Source organism: Amblyraja radiata, chromosome 4, assembly GCF_010909765.2.
Source record: "Amblyraja radiata isolate CabotCenter1 chromosome 4, sAmbRad1.1.pri, whole genome shotgun sequence".
Classification (NCBI taxonomy): domain Eukaryota; kingdom Metazoa; phylum Chordata; class Chondrichthyes; order Rajiformes; family Rajidae; genus Amblyraja; species Amblyraja radiata.
In genome coordinates this window covers 46749541-46767814 of record NC_045959.1, presented here as the reverse complement: position 1 = coordinate 46767814, position 18274 = coordinate 46749541, and the positions used below count along the sequence as shown (strand labels likewise).

At 43.8% G+C, this 18274-nt stretch overlaps 1 protein-coding gene across 18 annotated transcripts in view; it reads right to left on the bottom strand.

Moving 5' to 3' along the window:
* eya1 (EYA transcriptional coactivator and phosphatase 1) overlaps nt 1–18274 on the bottom strand; it is a 155925-nt gene that overhangs the window by 53547 nt on the left and 84104 nt on the right. The window lies entirely within an intron of this gene.

Here is an 18274-nt window from a genome sequence, read left to right as displayed (position 1 = left end):
TTTTGGCCTCCCATTACATCAGCTGAGGTCCAGTCTCACTGTTCAGCTTCAGAAGCATTTGATCAAGAAAGTATATTTTTAGGAAATGAGGACACGAAGCTCTGCTTAGAATAAACAAGGCCATTATGGTTGTATCATGGTAAAGTTGATTCTGGAAAATATAATGTGCTCAACACAAATCACCGGCCATGGAAGACTCAATCGATAAAAAGAACAATATGTGGTGGGGACTCGCAGGGGTCCAGCCAAAAACTAGTCGGACATAGGTGCCGCCACAAAAACATGGAATAATTATAAGGGAATATTAATAGAGAACAAGGGAGTAAATCTAATACAAGAGTTTAGGTGATGATGTATTATGCAAGGGTATTTTCTGAATGGAATCTGAGCCCAAAGATAAATTCATGATTTTTTTTTTTAAATCACTCGAGGATGTCTATCATATGAACAATATAAAACTCATGGTGTTGTTTAGGCTTATATCTCATTTTTGGGGTAACTATTATGCTGAACGCAACACACAATGTTGAAAGGAGCAATAGAAGATACAAGCCTTTGATAATCACTGTAATATATTTAGCAATTCAGAAAAGCAAGTCAAAAATAGCAAAGAAGTTAATTTAAAATATCTACATAAACACCATTAGAAATAATAGACATAACTTTTTGCACATGACTTTATAGTATTTGGTTGGTGAATGCTGTAGGCAATTGCCTTAATTAAACCATTTTCAAAAAACAGCACAAATAAGTACGGTGATTTTAAATCATTTTATCAAATGTGCCAGTTCTCAATATGCCTATAATTGGCTTCATCAATGATGAAAGAAGTCAAAATTTGGTACAGATGTTCAACAAAGCTATTTTGCAAACCAGTATTTTAAATTGATTTTGCTTCATCTGTGAAAGAGGGCGTACTTTGCTGGGTTTTGCGAAAGAAAACATCAGGAACAATTTAAAAAGAAATTGAAGTTAATTAACTCTGATATGCAAATGATTGAAATCTTTCTGATTCTTCCTTCCCCTCGAGAAAACAGATGCACGTTTGTACACAAATGGAGAGCCATTTGTTGGGGGGAAAACATGATTACTTTCTGTTGCGCCTGGGCTGTTAATATTTTTGAAATTGAATGATTTGAAAGAACAGTACCTGACGTTTTACCAGAATAATAATTTAAAACCAAACATATACTTCAAGTTGTGTTGTAAGACAAGAGCAACTCAGCAGTACTTAGCATAGCAAATCACTTTCTATTTTTAATATCAATCTGTTCATCATGTGGTCAGTAGTTACAGGTACATACCAGTTAGAATTTTCCCAGCTATTCACAGAATAATGATGAACAAAAATACTCCTCTAGCCAGGTATTAAAGCCAATAATTAATGCAGATTTATATGCGGTCAGATCAAGGACGCACATTAGGGCACAGACAAAGTTGGCACAGAAACCTTAGACCTTAGGACAACTTGCTCTATTTGATCTTATTTGATTGTGCACGCCAGACCACGTGAAGGTTCCAATCTCCCACACCTGTCCCATTGTAATGGCATATGTAAATGAGATCCATTATGATTGTACATCTGTGAGATGGCTCTGCGACTCATGCAGCAGCCTGATTTTAAAATTTTTGATGTTTTTTACTAATAAAGCAGGGAAATTAATAACCAAACGTACGGTAGCGGGGGGGGGGGGGTGGCCTGCCTCTTCACACACCCACTAACCACCTCCCACACACACAGGGGGGGAGGTGGCAAAGGTTTGGCCAGTTTATCCAAGTTTGGCAAAATAATAAATCAGGGAAGGTAGTGCATCCATGGATAGCAAGGGAAATCAGGGATAGTATCAAAACAAAAGATGAAGCATACAAAGTAGCCAGAAAAAGCAGGCTACCAGAGGACTGGGAGAAATTCAGAGTCCAGCAGAGGAGGACACAGGGCTTAATTAGGAAAGGGAAAATAGATTATAAAAGAAAACTGGCAGGGAACATAAAAACTGACTGCAAAAGTTTTTATAGATATGTGAAGAGGAAAAGATTAGTTTAAACAAATGTAGGTCCCTTGCAGTCTGAAACAGGCGAATTGATCATGGGGAACAAGGACATGGCAGACCAATTGAATAACTACTTTGGTTCTGTCTTCACTAAGGAAGACATAAATAATCTGCCGGAAATATCAAGGGACCGGGGGTCAAATGAGATGGAGGAACTGAGTGAAATCCAGCTTAGCCGGGAAGTGGTGTTAGGTAAATTGAATGGATTAAAGGGCGATAAATCCCCAGGACCAGATGAGTTGCATCCCAGAGTACTTAAGGAAGTAGCCCCAGAAATAGTGGATGCATTAGTGATAATTTTTCAAAACTCTTTAGATTCTGGAGCAGTTCTTGAGGATTGGAGGAGAGAGAAAACGGGGAAATACAGACCAGTTAGTCTAACATACTGATAGTGGGGAAAATGCTGGAGTCAGTTATTAAAGATGGGATAGCAGCACATTTGGAAAGTGGTAAATTCATTGGACAAAGTCAGCATGGATTTATAAAAGGTAAATCATGTCTGACGAATCTTATAGAATTTTTCGACGATGTAACTAGTAGAGTGGAAAAGGGAGAACCAGTGGATGTGTTATATCTGGACTTTCAGAAGGCTTTCGACAAGGTCCCACATAAGAGATTAGTATGCAAACTTAAAGCATACGGTATTGGGGGTTCAGTATTGATGTGGATAGAGAACTGGCTGGCAGACAGGAAGCAAAGAGTAGGAGTAAGCGGGTCCTTTTCAGAATGGCAGGCAGTGACTAGTGGGGTACCGCAAGGCTCAGTGCTGGGACCCCGGCTATTTACAATATATATTAATGATCTGGATGAGGGAATTGAATGCAACATCTCCAAGTTTGCGGATGACACAAAGCTGGGAGGCAGTGTTAGCTGTGAGGAGGATGCTAGGAGGCTGCAAGGTGACTTGGATAGGTTGGGTGTGTGGGCAAATGCATGGCAGATGCAGTATAATGTGGATAAATGTGAGGTTATTGTGAAAACAGGAAAGTAGACTATTATCTGAATGGTGGCCGATTAGGAAAAGGGGAGATGCAACGAGACCTGGGTGTCATGGTACACCAGTCATTGAAAGTAGGCATGCAGGTGCAGCAGGCAGTGAAGAAAGCGAATGGTATGTCAGCATTCATAGCAAAAGGATTTGAGTATAAGAGCAGAGAGGTTCTACTGCAGTTGTACAGGGTCTTGGTGAGACCACACCTGGAGTATTGCGTACAGTTTTGGTCTCCTAATCTGAGGAAATACATTCTTGCCATAGAGGGAGTACAGAGAAGGTTCACCAGACTGATTCCTGGGATGGCAGGACTTTCATATGAAGAAAGACTGGATAGACTCGGCTTGTACTCGCTGGAATTTAGAAGATTGAAGGGGGATCTTAAGGGGTTGGACAGGCTAGATGCAGGAAGATTATTCCCGATGTTGGGGAAGTCCAGAACAAGGGATCACAGTTTAAGGATAAGAGGGAAGTCTTTTAGGACCGAGATGAGAAAATCATTTTTTACAGAGAGGGTGGTGAATCTGTGGAATTCTCTGCCACAGAAGGTAGTTTAGGCCAGTTCATTGGCTATATTTAAGAGGGAGTTAGATGCGGCCCTTGTGGCTAAAAGGATCAGGAGGTATGGAGAGAAGGCAGGTACAGGATACTGAGTTGGATGATCAGCCATGATCATATTGAATGGCGGTGCAGGCTCGAAGGGCCGAATAGCCTACTCCTGCGCCTATTTTCTATGTTTCTATGAGCAAAATGTATTTTTGCAGTGTTTTATCAATGTTGGAATCCATACACCTGCAAAAATACCTACGATCAGGAGGATATTCATTCTAAGTATTGATAAAATAAAAATCCTCAGCCACATTTAAGTGTTGGACAATTTACATAACATTTTATTTCTGCTATACTGCGTGTCCATTCAACACACGGTTGCGGGGGGGGGGGGGGGGGGGGGGGGGGAAGCTTGTTGTGTCGCACACGCACTCACCCTCCCCCCCAACACACACACTAACCACCCCCCTTGATATTATTATTCATTGGCTCCTTTTACCCCATCCCCACCCTATCTCGAGGGGCAAAGAGAGTGGGGCAGAGAAAGAATGAGAGGGGGAGGGTGATGGGGGGGGGGGGGGGAAGAGGGGGGAAGGGAGTTGAGGGGAGAGGGGGGTTGGAGAGAGGGGGGTGGAGGTAAGGGGGTACATGGGATGGAGAGGGGGGGAGAGGGGGCGGAGAGGCAGGAAGAGGATGGGGCAGAGAGGGGGAGATGGAGAGGGGGAGATGGAGAGGGGGATGGGGTGAGAGGGGAAGGGGAGGGGTGGGAGAGCGGGAAAGGGAGATAGGGGTGATGGGGACGGGGGGTGGGGAAGGGGCGGAGAAAGGGGGTAGGGAGGGAGGGAGGAGGAGAGGGGGGAAAGGGCAATGGCGAGAGAGTGGGGGGGAGGGGGAGGTGGAGATGGGGAGAGAGTGGGGAGGGGAAGGGGGAGGGAGAGGGGGAGGGTGAGAGAGTGGGGAGGGGGGAAGGGAGAGAAGGTGAATGGGGAGGAGAACGGGAGGGGGAGGGGTGGAGAGAGGGGGGAGGGAGGGAGGAGGAGGGGGAGAGAGGGGGGAGGGGGAGGAGATGAGCGAGGAAAGGTGGAGGAGAGAGGGGTGAGGAGAGGGGGAGGAGGAAGGGTGGAGATGGGGGAGTGATTGGGGAGGGGGAGAAAGGGGGAAGGGAGAGAGCGGGGATGGGGATGTGGGGGAGGGGATGTGAAAGTGGTGGGGGAGTGGTGGAAAGAGGGGATGGGGAAGGGGAGAGAGGGGTAGGGGAAGGGAGAGGGGGAGGGGGCCAGAGAGGGGTGGGGGAGGGGGGCAGAGGGGTGAGAGAAGGGGAGGAGGGGGAGAGAACGGGAAGAGGGGGAGGGAGGGGGAGAAGGGTAGGGGGAGGGGTGGAAGGGGAGAGACGGATGGGGGAGAGAGGGACCTGAAAATAGTTGTGCATCGACACTTCTCAACCTTGCAGAGCTTGAGAAGATCTGCAGAGAAGAATGGGAGAAATTACCCAAATACAGGTGTGCCAAGCTTGTAGCGTCAGACCCAAGAGGACATGAGGCTGTAATCGCTGCCAAAGGTGCCTCAACAAAGTACTGAGTAAAGGGTCTGAATACTTATGTAAATGTAATATTTCACTTATTTATTTTTAATTACTTTGCAAAAATTTCTACACACCTGTGTTCGCTTTTTTATTATGGGGTATTGTGTGTAGATTTATGATAAAAACATGAATTTAATCCATTTTAGAATAAGTCTGTAATGTAACAAAATGTGGAAAAGGTGAAGGGGTCTGAATACTTTCTGAATGCATTGAACCCTATATAATCCCCTCATGATTTTTTACAGTTCTACACAGATCTATCAGATCACCCTCGGCCACCTACACTTCAAAGAGTAAAGTAGATGCCTGCTCAACTTTTCCATATACCTCAGGCCGTTGGGTCCAAGCAATATCACCGTAAATCTTTTTTGCACTCTTTCTTGTTTAACGGCATCTTCCTTAAAGCAAGGTGACCAAAACTGAACACAATGCTCCAAGTATGGCATCACTGATGTCTCACAGAACTGTAACATAATGGCCCAATTTCTATACTCAATTCCCTGACTAATGAAGGCAAATGTGGCAAAAGCCTTCTTCACCACACTATCTGCACAGGACACCTCTTTCAGGGAATCATGTACTTGTATTCCTCCAAACCTTTCCTCTACAACATTTCCCAGGCCCTACCATTCATGTGAAGGACCTGCCCTGGTGTGATTCTCCAAAATGCAATAGTTATCTGAATTAAACTCTATATGCCATTTCTCAGCGCTCTTGCCCATCTGATCAAGATCCCGCTGTAATTCTTGATAATCATTTTCACTCTCTACGATACCACCTCTTTTAGTGTTATCTACAAACTTACTAATCTTACCTTGTACATTATCATCCAAATTATTGATATAAATGTCAAACAGCAACGAGCCAGGCACAGATCCCTGAGGTAGACCACTAGTCACAGGCCTTCAGTCCGTAAAACAACCTCTCACCACCACCCTCTGCTTTCTACTATAAAGCCAGTTAAGCATCCAGTTAGCTAACTCTCTCTGGATCCTAATGCTTTAAGTCACTATCACAACATCTAACATGTTAACTTCTGTTATTCATTGTATTTTCTTTCTGCCTCTCTCACATGATGGTAACTATTAAGACAGGTATCTGTTTTTAAAACATTTACTGACAGGCTGTCATCTTCAGCCAAGGGGCAAATAAATATTAAATATGAAGTATGATGTTTAAAATATTATGAATGCCACCACTCACTTGCAGTATTGATGTTTTCTGTTCATGATTTTCATACATTAAATTATGATCTCAACCATATTGTCGGGGAACTTCACAGAATGGAACCCAGAAATGTTTGCACGTGAGAAATAGGAGACTTTGAGAAGGAAAATATGTTTTTATATCCACTGACCGGATATGAATTGGCCATTGCTTGGGAACAAGTGAGCTGCCACCCTCTTCAACAATATAACTGGAACAAACTACTTTTGCATAGCAGTTTCATCCTGATAAAACATCCCAATGTCTTAAGGGCCTGTCCCACTGTACGAGGTAATTCAAGAGTTCTCCCGAGTTTCCCCTGATTCGACCTCGGAGAATTACGGTAATAGCCGCTCGTAGGTACTCGGGGCTCTCGTGGACATTTTTCAACACGTTGAAAAATCTTCACGAGCTTACCGTGTTTTCCGAGTACCTGCCGTTAGCGTTACGAGCTGCTAAGAGACGTCCCGAGCTCCGACGTACCCGCTACATACATTCTACGTACTTACCACTTGTTTGATTTTTTCTTTAAACTCGGGAGAGCTCTTGAATTACCTCGTACAGTGGGACAGGCCTTTTATGGTTTCACAAGACATTTATCAAACAAATTTGACACTGCCATATTTAGCAGTATTAGAGTAGATGGCTGAAAACAATTAAAGGGAATGATTTCTGAGAAACAGGGAGGAAATGTGTGGAGACAACAATGTTTAAGAAGGGAATTTCAGAGCATAAACCTTGGAATCAGGATAGCTGCTGATGGTACCACGATGAATGTCAGGGAATTGATGGAGGTTAATGAGAAAGAATGAGGATGGCCTCACTGTGACTTGAAAGTATGGTGCGAATTGTCAATTTAAGATATTCCATAGAGGACATGGACCATTCTACCCCTCTAACCTGCCCTGCCATTCAAAATGATCAAGGCTGATTACCTCATGCTTCATCTCTGGTTCAGTGCTAGTTACAAAAGGCCCTTAATTCCCTGCACTTTCAAAAACCCATCTACATCCTCTTTAAATACTTCTGTAAATAACAGGGGATTCACTACCCCATACTCGAAGAAATTCCCATGCTCAATTTTAAATGACTGCCCCCTAGCCTTGTGACTATGTCCCCTTATTCGAGATTCTCCATTGGAAGGATGGTCTGGATATTATGCCCCACAGGAGCCTACCTTTCTCCAAAATACACTCATTCTTCTAAACTAATTGGGAAGCCAATGGAGACAGACAACCTGAAAATGAAACAGGCAGTTCGGTTTGGAAGACCGTAAGTTTCTAGAAGGTACAGTAGGGAAGCTGAGTAAGAGTGCATTAGTATGATTGTTTAAAGAAAGGCATATAGTTTCAGAAGCAATGAGCTGTGGCTGGCTGGGACCTGAGAAATAGTGCGGATTGGAAATGGATAATATTTTTGAAGGCATATACAAAGAAATTGAGATACTGGGTTATACCAAAGAGAGACACAAAGTGCTAGAGTAACTAAACAGGTCAGGGAGCATCTCTGGAGAAAAGGGATGGGTGACATTTCGGGTCAGAACTCCTCTTCAGAAACCTTTCTCCATCTTCATAAATCATATATTTGAAGGAACTGTTTCATACTCCAAAAAGTATCAGACATAATGCCAATATCACAAATTATCTGGTTCAATTGTAGACAGTTCCAGGAAGGCTAATTAAACCAGTAGTTAGGGAAAGAAGGATGTGCTGCAGACTAGACTGGCTTGGGTCTTGCAAATCTTCAATTGAAATTTGTTTCTGCTCAACAGGGAGGAACCTAACTTACTTTGGTGATGCATCAAAGGGCCAGCAAGTGGATGAGAAACACGAGAAGGCCAATGAAAGACATTTAAAGGAATACTAGAGATTATTGCTTGCTTGCTTGATTGATTGAATGACACAAAATGGAAACAGTCCCTTTTTCACATCAACCATCACTCACCTGTTCACACTAGTTCGATGTTATCTCACTTTCACATCTGCTCCTGCACACTAGGGGCAATTTACACAGGCCAATTAAACTACAAACATGCATATTTCTAGGGAATGGGATGATTCTGAATCACCCAGATGAAACCCATGCGGCCACAGGGAGAACATGCAAACTCCACACAAACAACACCTGAGGTCAGGATTGAACCCGGGTGGCTGGCATTGTGAGGGAACAGCTCTACGTAATGGGAAGTGAAGCCAAAGTATGTAGTTCTCTGGCCGCAACACAATTTGATGATTCACAATCAAGAGATTAATGAATCAGTCATACAGCATGAAAACAAGCCCTTCCTCCCACCCAATTTGCACTGTCCACGCTATGTGATTTCTATTTTAATCGTAAAAGCATGCAAATGTACAGCACACAAATAGCTCTTACAACTCAACTTGTTAATGCTGAGCTTGATGCCTGTACATGTTAATCCCATCTGTCTGCATTAGAACTGTATCCCTCAACACCTTTTCCATCCAAGTCCTTGTCCAAAAAACTTTTAACTGTTATAATTGTCTCCAATGTCACTGGCAGTTTATTCCAGAATATTCACCACCCTCTGTATCAAAAATCTACCCTCCAGATCCCCATTAAATTTCTCCACTTTAACCTTAAACCTATGCTTTTAATTCTACACTTTGCTGCTCTGGGAAAAGGATTCTGGCTATCCATTCTATCTGTGTCCTTCATAATTTTATAAATCACCGTAAGGTCATCCCTGAGCCTCCCACCTTCCAGCGAGATCCAATCTCTATCTGTAACTGCCACCCTTAATTGCAGGCAACCTCCTGGCGAATCTCTTCTTCACTCTCTCCATTACTACCACATCCGTCCTGGAGTGTGGCAATCAGAATTGTACACAATATGGCAGGTGTAGTCTAACCAATGTTTATACAACCGCCACATGACATCCCAACTCCTCTACTCAATGCCTTGGCCTTTGAAGACAAGCACACTAAATGCTTTGTTTATTACCTAATCTACCCATGTTGCCACTTTCATGCTATGACCTCCAGCCCAAGACCATCAATACCCACTTAGATCCCTGCCACTTACTTCCATTTATCCTTCTCACCTTCCCATCACCCACCCTCAGATTCTACCACCCATCTACGCACTTGGAGCAACTTAGTCACCAATTATCCTGCTAATCCACAAGTCTCTGGGATCTAAGAGAAAATCAGAGCACGAGGGAAATCCCATACAGTCACAAGGAGAACATGTAATCAACAGCAACTACTCCATCTGCAAATAGCACGATGGGAAAAAAAATAATAATCAATTCAATTAAAAACAGAAGAGGAGAAAAAAGTTGAAAACTGAAACATTTCCCTTGGGGATGTGCAAAATTAATGGAGGTAACAGAATAAGAGATTTAGGAAAGGATTGACAATATTAAAGCACAACTGACTTAAAAATAACATTGGTTTGAAATTGAGCACTAGTTTGTACAACTAAATGTATGGTAACAGCAAATTATTTTATCGTGCTACTAAAATCTAACTCCAATAACTTCATTTGAAATTCCCAAGTGCTAAATCTAATTGATACATCTCGTGCTACCAATCAGCAATAAATTTCAAGCAACTGCTTCTGTTAGACACTTATCTTTCAGAATCAGTAAAGTTTATAATGATTGTACCTCATCATGTCATATACCTACGGCAAGTAATTCATTAGCATTAATTGATAATCAATAAACCTGCACTTATTGAAAATCTGAATCTGTCTGGTCTCACTGTTTCAAATGTTCCCTTTGTCATCTTCCCCCCTCGATATCTTTTTTACAATTTAAACCCACGTTTATCTTCATTTCCCAGATATGATGAAGTGTCTTCAAACTTCAACTTTATTCCACTTAGTGTTTCCGGAATTTTATATATTTTTTTATACTTTATTTCTTTTCCATATTTGAATTGGAGACCTATTATTAAGAAATCTGAATTATGTGGTCAGACAAAACATTAAAAAGAAAAGGTTGGAAAAGAAAAGGCAATTTCCAGAAATCCATAACGTTCCGTGTTATCCTGAGGAACTACAGATATATTTGTATCAGACACACCAATAAGGTGACAAAAGAACAGCAGAGGTGAGATACCCAGGGTGGTCAGCACATCTACTGACTTAGTGGGTCAGACAGCATCTCTAGAGAAAAGTAATGGGTGACGTTTCAGGTTGAGACCCTTCTTCTTCTTCTTCTTCTTCTCCAGAGATGCTACCCGACCTGCTGAGTTACTCCAACAATTTGTGTCTATCTTTGGATTACACCAGCATCTGCAGTTCCTTCCTACACATCAACTGACTCGATGCTTACCAAATAGGTTCAGCTGCATGTGAAGGAATTGCATGTCACCCCATTCAGGATAAAACCATCTGCATCTTAGATCCAGATTGTGGGGTATTGATGCCAAGGCTTCTGGCATTCCCCATCATTACCCTGTGCATCTGATAGCAACATCCAGATTCCTCTTGCTTGGTCTATGCTTGGGACATGGAAATGCTAAAATCACCGTTGTCATTGATTTGCTGCTGAGCATCAGGCTGTGCTTCAACGTCAAACTACTTATGGAGCTCAGTATGAGCAGAGAGGACCTGGCTAGTAACATTACACTTACATAATAAACTCCACAAATAGTTCTGCAAAATAACAAAGGAGCATTCTGCCCTCAATTTGCGTTGAAGGGCATGGCGGTGAGATTGATTGGTAAAAGTTTAGTATCTATTCTAAGAGGTCTTTAGTAGATTGTAATTGAAAAAAATCTCGACTTAGATCTTTCAAAGAATTTTCTGGAAAATTGGAGGTGTATGATTGTGTGTAGACAGATGAGATTAGTTTACCTTGCCTTTATATTCGGCACAAACATAGTGGGCCAAAGAGCCTGTTCCTGTGCTGTACTCTTCTAAGTTCTGTATAATTTCTAGGCTCATTTTGATATTTATATATATTTCAATGTATGTTGCTGGGGCTCCAAAGCAGTTTAAGAAACCTCATGGTTTTTTAATTGAAAAATGGTGACATTTATTTTATTGCTATTAGGTAGGACTGCAGACTGATGTGAGTTCAAGAGGAGAAATGTGTGTGCAGCAGGGTATATGGAGGAGGAGAAAGAGCAGGGTGAATAGGATAGACACAAAAAGCTGGAGTTACTCAGCAGGACAGGCAGCATCTCTGGAGAGAAGGAATGGGTGACGTTTCAGGTCCTAACATCTAACAATGAAAAGAAGCAGAGTAGCATTGCTGTGCCAACACTAACTCCACCATGGTTCCCTCCGTTACGTGCCATCACGTCTTCTAAATAAATTGCTATCCCTTCGACATAACTGTGCAAGAAATCCTAGAAATTTAAACCAATACCTTTATTATGCACTGTCCAAATAACAGAGGTGGCGGAAAGAGTAACGCCTGCATATCTGTCAATTAATAATAAACAGTGAATGAAGCCTTGTACGCACCACCATATTCTTGAAATCAGTTGAATTAAAAATTAGGACATTGCACTGCACATGTAAGGTGACAGAACAGTTCAATTCCCTAATGCAGTGCAAGGTTTTTCCAGCAACAACTGCCGTGAGTGGGGAGCTCTGGTTCAATTTCTTGCAGCTGCCAGCCTTCAGCCATGCAGCTGAGTTCTCATCATAAGATCATAGGGGATAGGAGTGGAATTTGGCCATTCAGCCCATCAAGTCTACTCTGCCATTCAATCATGGCTAACCCCATTCTCCTGCCTTTTCCCTATAACCCCTGACACCTGTACCAATCAAGAATGTATCAATCGCTGCCTTAAATATATCCACTAACTTTGCCTCCACAGCCTTCTGTGGCAAAGAATTCCACAGGTTCATCACCCTCTGACTAAAGAAATTCCTTCTCATCTCCTTATAAATGAACGTCCTTCATCAATCAGCCACCATAAATTCACAGTACCATCCCTCCTCCAGCTACAGACAAGTGTGGTTACTATTCACCAGCCTACACCAGTTATTCCAAAGGGCAAGGAGCCTATTCTCAGATTCATTGAGAAAGAGCTGGATGGCATAAAAGGATGTACCTTTAGAAAGGAGATGAGGAGGAATTCCTTTAACCAGAAGGAGGAATTCATTGCCACAGACAGTGGTGGAAGCTATGGCATTGAACATTTTCAAAGCAGCGATAGATAGGGTCTTGATTAGTTGTGATGGCAAATATTACGGGGAGAATGCAGGAGAATGGGGTTGAGAGGGAAAAATGGATCAGCCATGATTAAACAGCAGAGAAGAGTCGATGCGCATAATTGCCTAATTCTGCACCTATGTCTTATAGACAGGTGGTGAACAATTGCAGGATAGATCATCTGTGTTCATGGGCTGGGGGTTGGGCATGGAAGCTACCTGCAGGTGGTCTAGCAGGAGGATGCCAAGGAGGTCTCGGTTAAGAACACGATTTGCGTTGCGGACTGAGTCACAAATAAATTATGACCCCGTTAGATTTGTCAAGGTGAGTCCTCACAGATCAGTCTTTACATAACAGCTCGCACAGAGGATGCCTTTGCCTCCCTTCTCCTTTTCCTCTTCATCTCCCTATACTGCACCATCTGTGACATTTCACTCTCTCTGCTACTCTTCATGTGTCTCACCTTTTGGTGGAATATTTCTAAGTATGTAAGTATGCTGTGTTCATGTGATGTAATACATCACTAGACTTGTGCTACAAACATGTGATCGTTTTTTGTCTAGGAAGGAACTGCAGATGCCGGTTTATACCGAAGCCAGACACAAAATGCTGAAGTAATGCAGTTGGTCAGGCAGCGTCTCTGGTGAAAAGATGGGCTTCACCCATCCTGAGGTCTTCCCCAGCCAATAATGGGCCATATGGGCACCACGCTTCATGAAGTTATATGTTGCCGGCCTCAATTTGTTCTGGCCTTTTCATGCCTCCAGTTTATTCCCGACCCCACCCCAACCTCTGCTTTCAATCTGAAGAAGGGTTCCGACCCAAAACGTCATCTATTCTTTTTCTCCAGAGATGCTGCCTGACCCGCTGAGATATTCTAGCATTCTGGGTCTATCTTTCTGATAGATTTTTGTTAATCTGCATTAGAGTATACCCACATTCATTGTGAAGCTCATGTATATTCTTGAAATTATTATCAATAATATTTACTTGCTCAGCAAAACTGGCTCAACTCCATCCCAAATGCAGTGCAACTGGCGACAAGGTTAGTCAAAACGAGCAATGAACAATGGCTCCAGAAAAAAATGTGGCTTTAAGAAACTTTTCAAAACACTGCTGAACTTTGCTGTTCAATGGCACTGGCCACATGCTTTTAAAACTCTCCAGTCGGCAAAGAGAAAATGGCTCAGACATTGGGGTTTTCCTGATACACAGTGAGCTTTAGACTTTAGAGATACAGCGTGGATACAGGTCCTTTGGCCCACCGAGTCCACATCGACCAGCGATCACCCTGTACACTAACCTGCAGATTAGGGAGAATTTACAAAAGCCAATTAACCTACAAACCTGTATGTCTTTGGTGTGTGGGAGGAGACCGGAGCACCCAGGGAAAACCCAGAGGAAAATGTACAAAGTCCGCCTAGACAGCAACTATGGTCAAGAATTAACCCTGGTCTCAGGCGCTGTAAGGCAGAACTCTACCTCTGCCCCAGCTGTGCCTGCAACAGCAATTTTGAAAGGAAAGCAGTCGCCTGTAGTACCAAGAGAAGATTTGATAATAGGAAGATTTAACACACTGGAGAGCATGTATAAAAACAGAACCGCTTTGAATCCAGCAACAGTACTATTTAAATGGAAAATGTGACATAATGGCAGCTTGCTGAGACAGGACATTTAGCTGGCTCAGGATACTACAATCAACCTTGCTGGTTTTTGCACTGTGTATATAAGCAAGTAAAATGCTCTTTTAACAGGACTGCCAACATTGGGTGAGAGTTGAGAGTGAGAAATTGCGAGGGAGCGTTGCGACCGGGGGGGGGGGGGGGGAGGAGGGTGTTCAGGTTTTTTGGTCTACGGCCCATGTGCCGTAGGTTGCCAAACCCTGTCCTAGATGTTTGGCCTCATTGTGGTCCTCCCCATGTTTTACAACCGATTCACCTGGTTAGTTTTATCTCCGGCTGCTTCATGTTGTCGGCAGCTGCACATCCAACCAAGAAAGAAGAGAAGAGAAGAGATGCGACGTCACTCACAGCCGCCAACTGACGCGCTTCCACAGACCGCACAGATCGTTGTGATATGGCGCAAAAAGACAAACTGTGCAGGGACTGAAGACAGCGTGAGAATTCTGTCATCAGCGTGAGAATTGGCTGAAATGCGTGACTCTCACGCTCAAAGCGCTCAAAGCCTGAGAGTTGGCAGCCCTGTCTAAGGCCAGGATGTGACAACAGACGCACAGGGAGGCGCACACACACACACACACACACACACACACACACACACACACACACACACACACACACACACACACACACACGGGGAGACAAACACATACACACACGGGGAGACACACACATACACACGGGGAGACACACACACACATGGGGAGACACACACACACACACACACACACACACACACACACACACAGGGACACACACACACACAGGGACACACACACAAACAGGGAGACACAGACACACACACACAGGGAGACACAGACACAGGGAGACACACAGACATGCACACACACACAGGGAGACACACACCCAGGGAGACACACACCCAGGGAGACACACACCCAGGGAGACACACACCCAGGGAGACACACACACACAGGGAGACACACACACACACAGGGAGACACACACACAGGGAGACACACACAGGGAGACACACACAGGGAGACACACAGACATGCACACACACACAGGGAGACACACACACACACACACACACACACACACACAGGGAGACACACACACACACAGGGAGACACATACACAAAGGAAGACACACACACACGCACACAGGGAGACACACACACAGGGAGAGAGACACACACACACCTTTCCTTCCCCCCCCTCCATCCTCCCCCTCCCTCCCTCCCCTCCCTCTTTTTCCTCACGCTTCCTCTTTCTCCCCTTTCTCCTTCCCTTCCTTCAATCCCTCACTACATTCCCTCCCCGTCTCTCTTTGCCTCCATCCCTCCCTTTTTTTCTTTCTCTCTCTCTCTTTCTCCCCTCCCTCTCTTTCCCCGGCCGCCCAATGGGGAGTCTGGCAGGCACGGTGTAGCGTGGATTGGCGGCGCTGGCTCTGCCGTGTGAGTTGAAGGGCGGGAGGGAGGGAGCGAGGTTGCCGCGGCAGCCGGAAGCGCAGCGCTTGCAGACGGCTCACAAAAGCGCTGGCACCCGCTGCCCGGGACCGACGCGCTTCCCCAATCCGTGCAGATCGCTGTCATGCGGCGCAAACTTGAGACAAACTGTGCAGCAAAGATGCTATAGCTCCGCTATAGGATCTTTGCTGTGCAGGGACTGAAGACAGCCTGTCAGCGTGAAAATTCTGTCTTCAGCGTGAGGGCGTGAGAATTGGATGAAATGCGTGAGTGTCACGCTCAAAGCGGGAGATTTGGCAGCCCTGCTTTTAATGCTCAGAATTATTCTCAAAATCCTGGATCACATTCAGAATGTGCAGGAACTAATTACTGCTGCAGCAGAGTGCGAGTCTGTTAAAGAGACTGGCATTGAGACTTACCATATGCTCACTAATCCCAGAGAAAACCAAAGAAGTTCTCTTTCCAATAAAGGATTATTTCAGTCATTTGAAAAAGCTGATATAATAGCAGCTTCAAGTTTGGCACAAGGAATCAAAACATGGGGAAATCTGTCAATGCCTATATCCTGTTTCATTAAAGAATTCATCCCCACATTTAAATTTTGATGAGTTCTGAAACCATGTGCTTTTTCACACAGAGAGTTGTGAGTGTGTGGAATTCGCTGCCTCAGAGGGCGGTGGAGGCTGGTTCTCTGGATGCTTTCAAGAGAGAGTTAGATAGAGCTCTTGGAGATAGCGGAATTAGGGGATATGGAGAGAAGGCAGGAACAGGGTACAGATTGTGGATGATCAGCCATGATCACATTGAATGGCGGTGCTGGCTCCAAGGGCCGAATGGGCTACTCCTGCACCTATTGTTTATTGTGCTGTGGAATAGATTTGTGACTTAAAAGATGATTGGATTCTGTCCAAACTATTATGCATGCAGATTCTTGTATATGAACTTGCTTGTAATACAGCAATCTTGATGGAAATGACCATGACAAATGACAATCTTGCTCTACACCAGGCTCATCATACAACATGGAAACAACCCCCCTGGCTCAATTTGTCATGGTGACCAAGATGTCCCATCTACACTAGTCTGACATCCCCGTGTTTGGTCCATGTCCTTCTACACCTTTCCTATCCTTTATGCGCATGCGTGAAGATAGATAATACTAAGGCAGCCAATTCCTGAAGTGGAGTAGAGATGGCATGAATTCTTGTTCTAGTTTAAATGGCAGGCCTCCAAATTCAAACCCAGAGCAATATTACCAAAGTGACTATTTCATAGACAGCAAAGTTGTTGAACAAAGTTGTTTATCATTAAAACTGGTCCAGATCGAGGAGTACTAGACTTGTATTGCTTCTTCACCTGTCCATGAGCTCCAGTGACGTTACCTGCCCCATTGAGTTACTCCAGCCCTTTGCACCTTTTTATATGCCTATGTTCTGCACTTTAAGATAATACAAACTATGAACAATAATCCAATATTATTGAGAATATTCAGTGAAACTTCCATTTGCATTTGAAAGACAGCAGCTGTATATTCATGCCTCCCTGCAAATTTAGACCCAATTTCTCAACAGTTCCACATTAACAACAGTCAGACCAGTTGGTAGAACACTAATTCTGCAGCTGGGAAAAAATCTGATAGTTTTTGATTATCAATGGATATAAAAGAATCTCCACAAATTGAAAGGTGCTGTAATCTTGCACAAATAGAAATCAGAATATTTTATTCATCCTCACAGGTCCAATGTAAATCAGGTTTTTTTTAATGCAAGTGTTTAAAACAATTTGAGCCAAATTCAGCTTCTATGTAATTAAATGGATTTTGCCATTTGTATATTAACGCTCAATAGGAATGGCACCAAGATGATGTGCAATATGTTATTATTGAATAGCAGCAAACTAACAACTCATTTCACATTATGGTCTAGCCAAAACATTACAGTTGATTTATGGGCCAATGCAAACAATAAGAGACTCATTCAAGCACATTTTAAACATCCTTCAGCTCATCAGATGGAAATATTTTCAGAAGGTACACAAAAATGCTGGAGAAACTCAGCGGGTGCAGCAGCATCTATGGAGCGAAGGAAATAGGTGAAGTTTCGGGCCGAAACCCTTCTTCAGACTGATGGGGGGTGGGGGGGAGAAGGAAGGAAAAAAGGAGGAGGAGGAGCCCGAGGGCAGGGGGATGGGAAGAGACAGCTCGAGGGTTAAGGAAGGGGAGGAGACAGCAAAATTGGGAGAATTCAATATTCATGCCATCCGGACGCAAGCAACCCAGGCGGAATATGAGGCGCTGTTCCTCCAATTTCCGGTGTTGCTCACTCTGGCAATGGAGGAGACCCAGGACAGAGAGGTCGGATTGGGAATGGGAGGGGGAGTTGAAGTGCTGAGCAACCGGGAGTTCAGGTAGGTTATTGCGGACTGAGCGGAGGTGTTCGGCGAAACGATCGCCCAACCTCCGCTTAGTCTCACCTATTTCCTTCGCTCCATAGATGCTGCTGCACCCGCTGAGTTTCTCCAGCATTTTTGTGTACCTTCGATCTTCCAGCATCTGCAGTTCCTTCTTGAACACGGAAATATTTTCAGGAACATCCTTACAGTATTAATTAAGCCAAGGACTGAACAAAAGCAACTGTTTTGGCGAGTT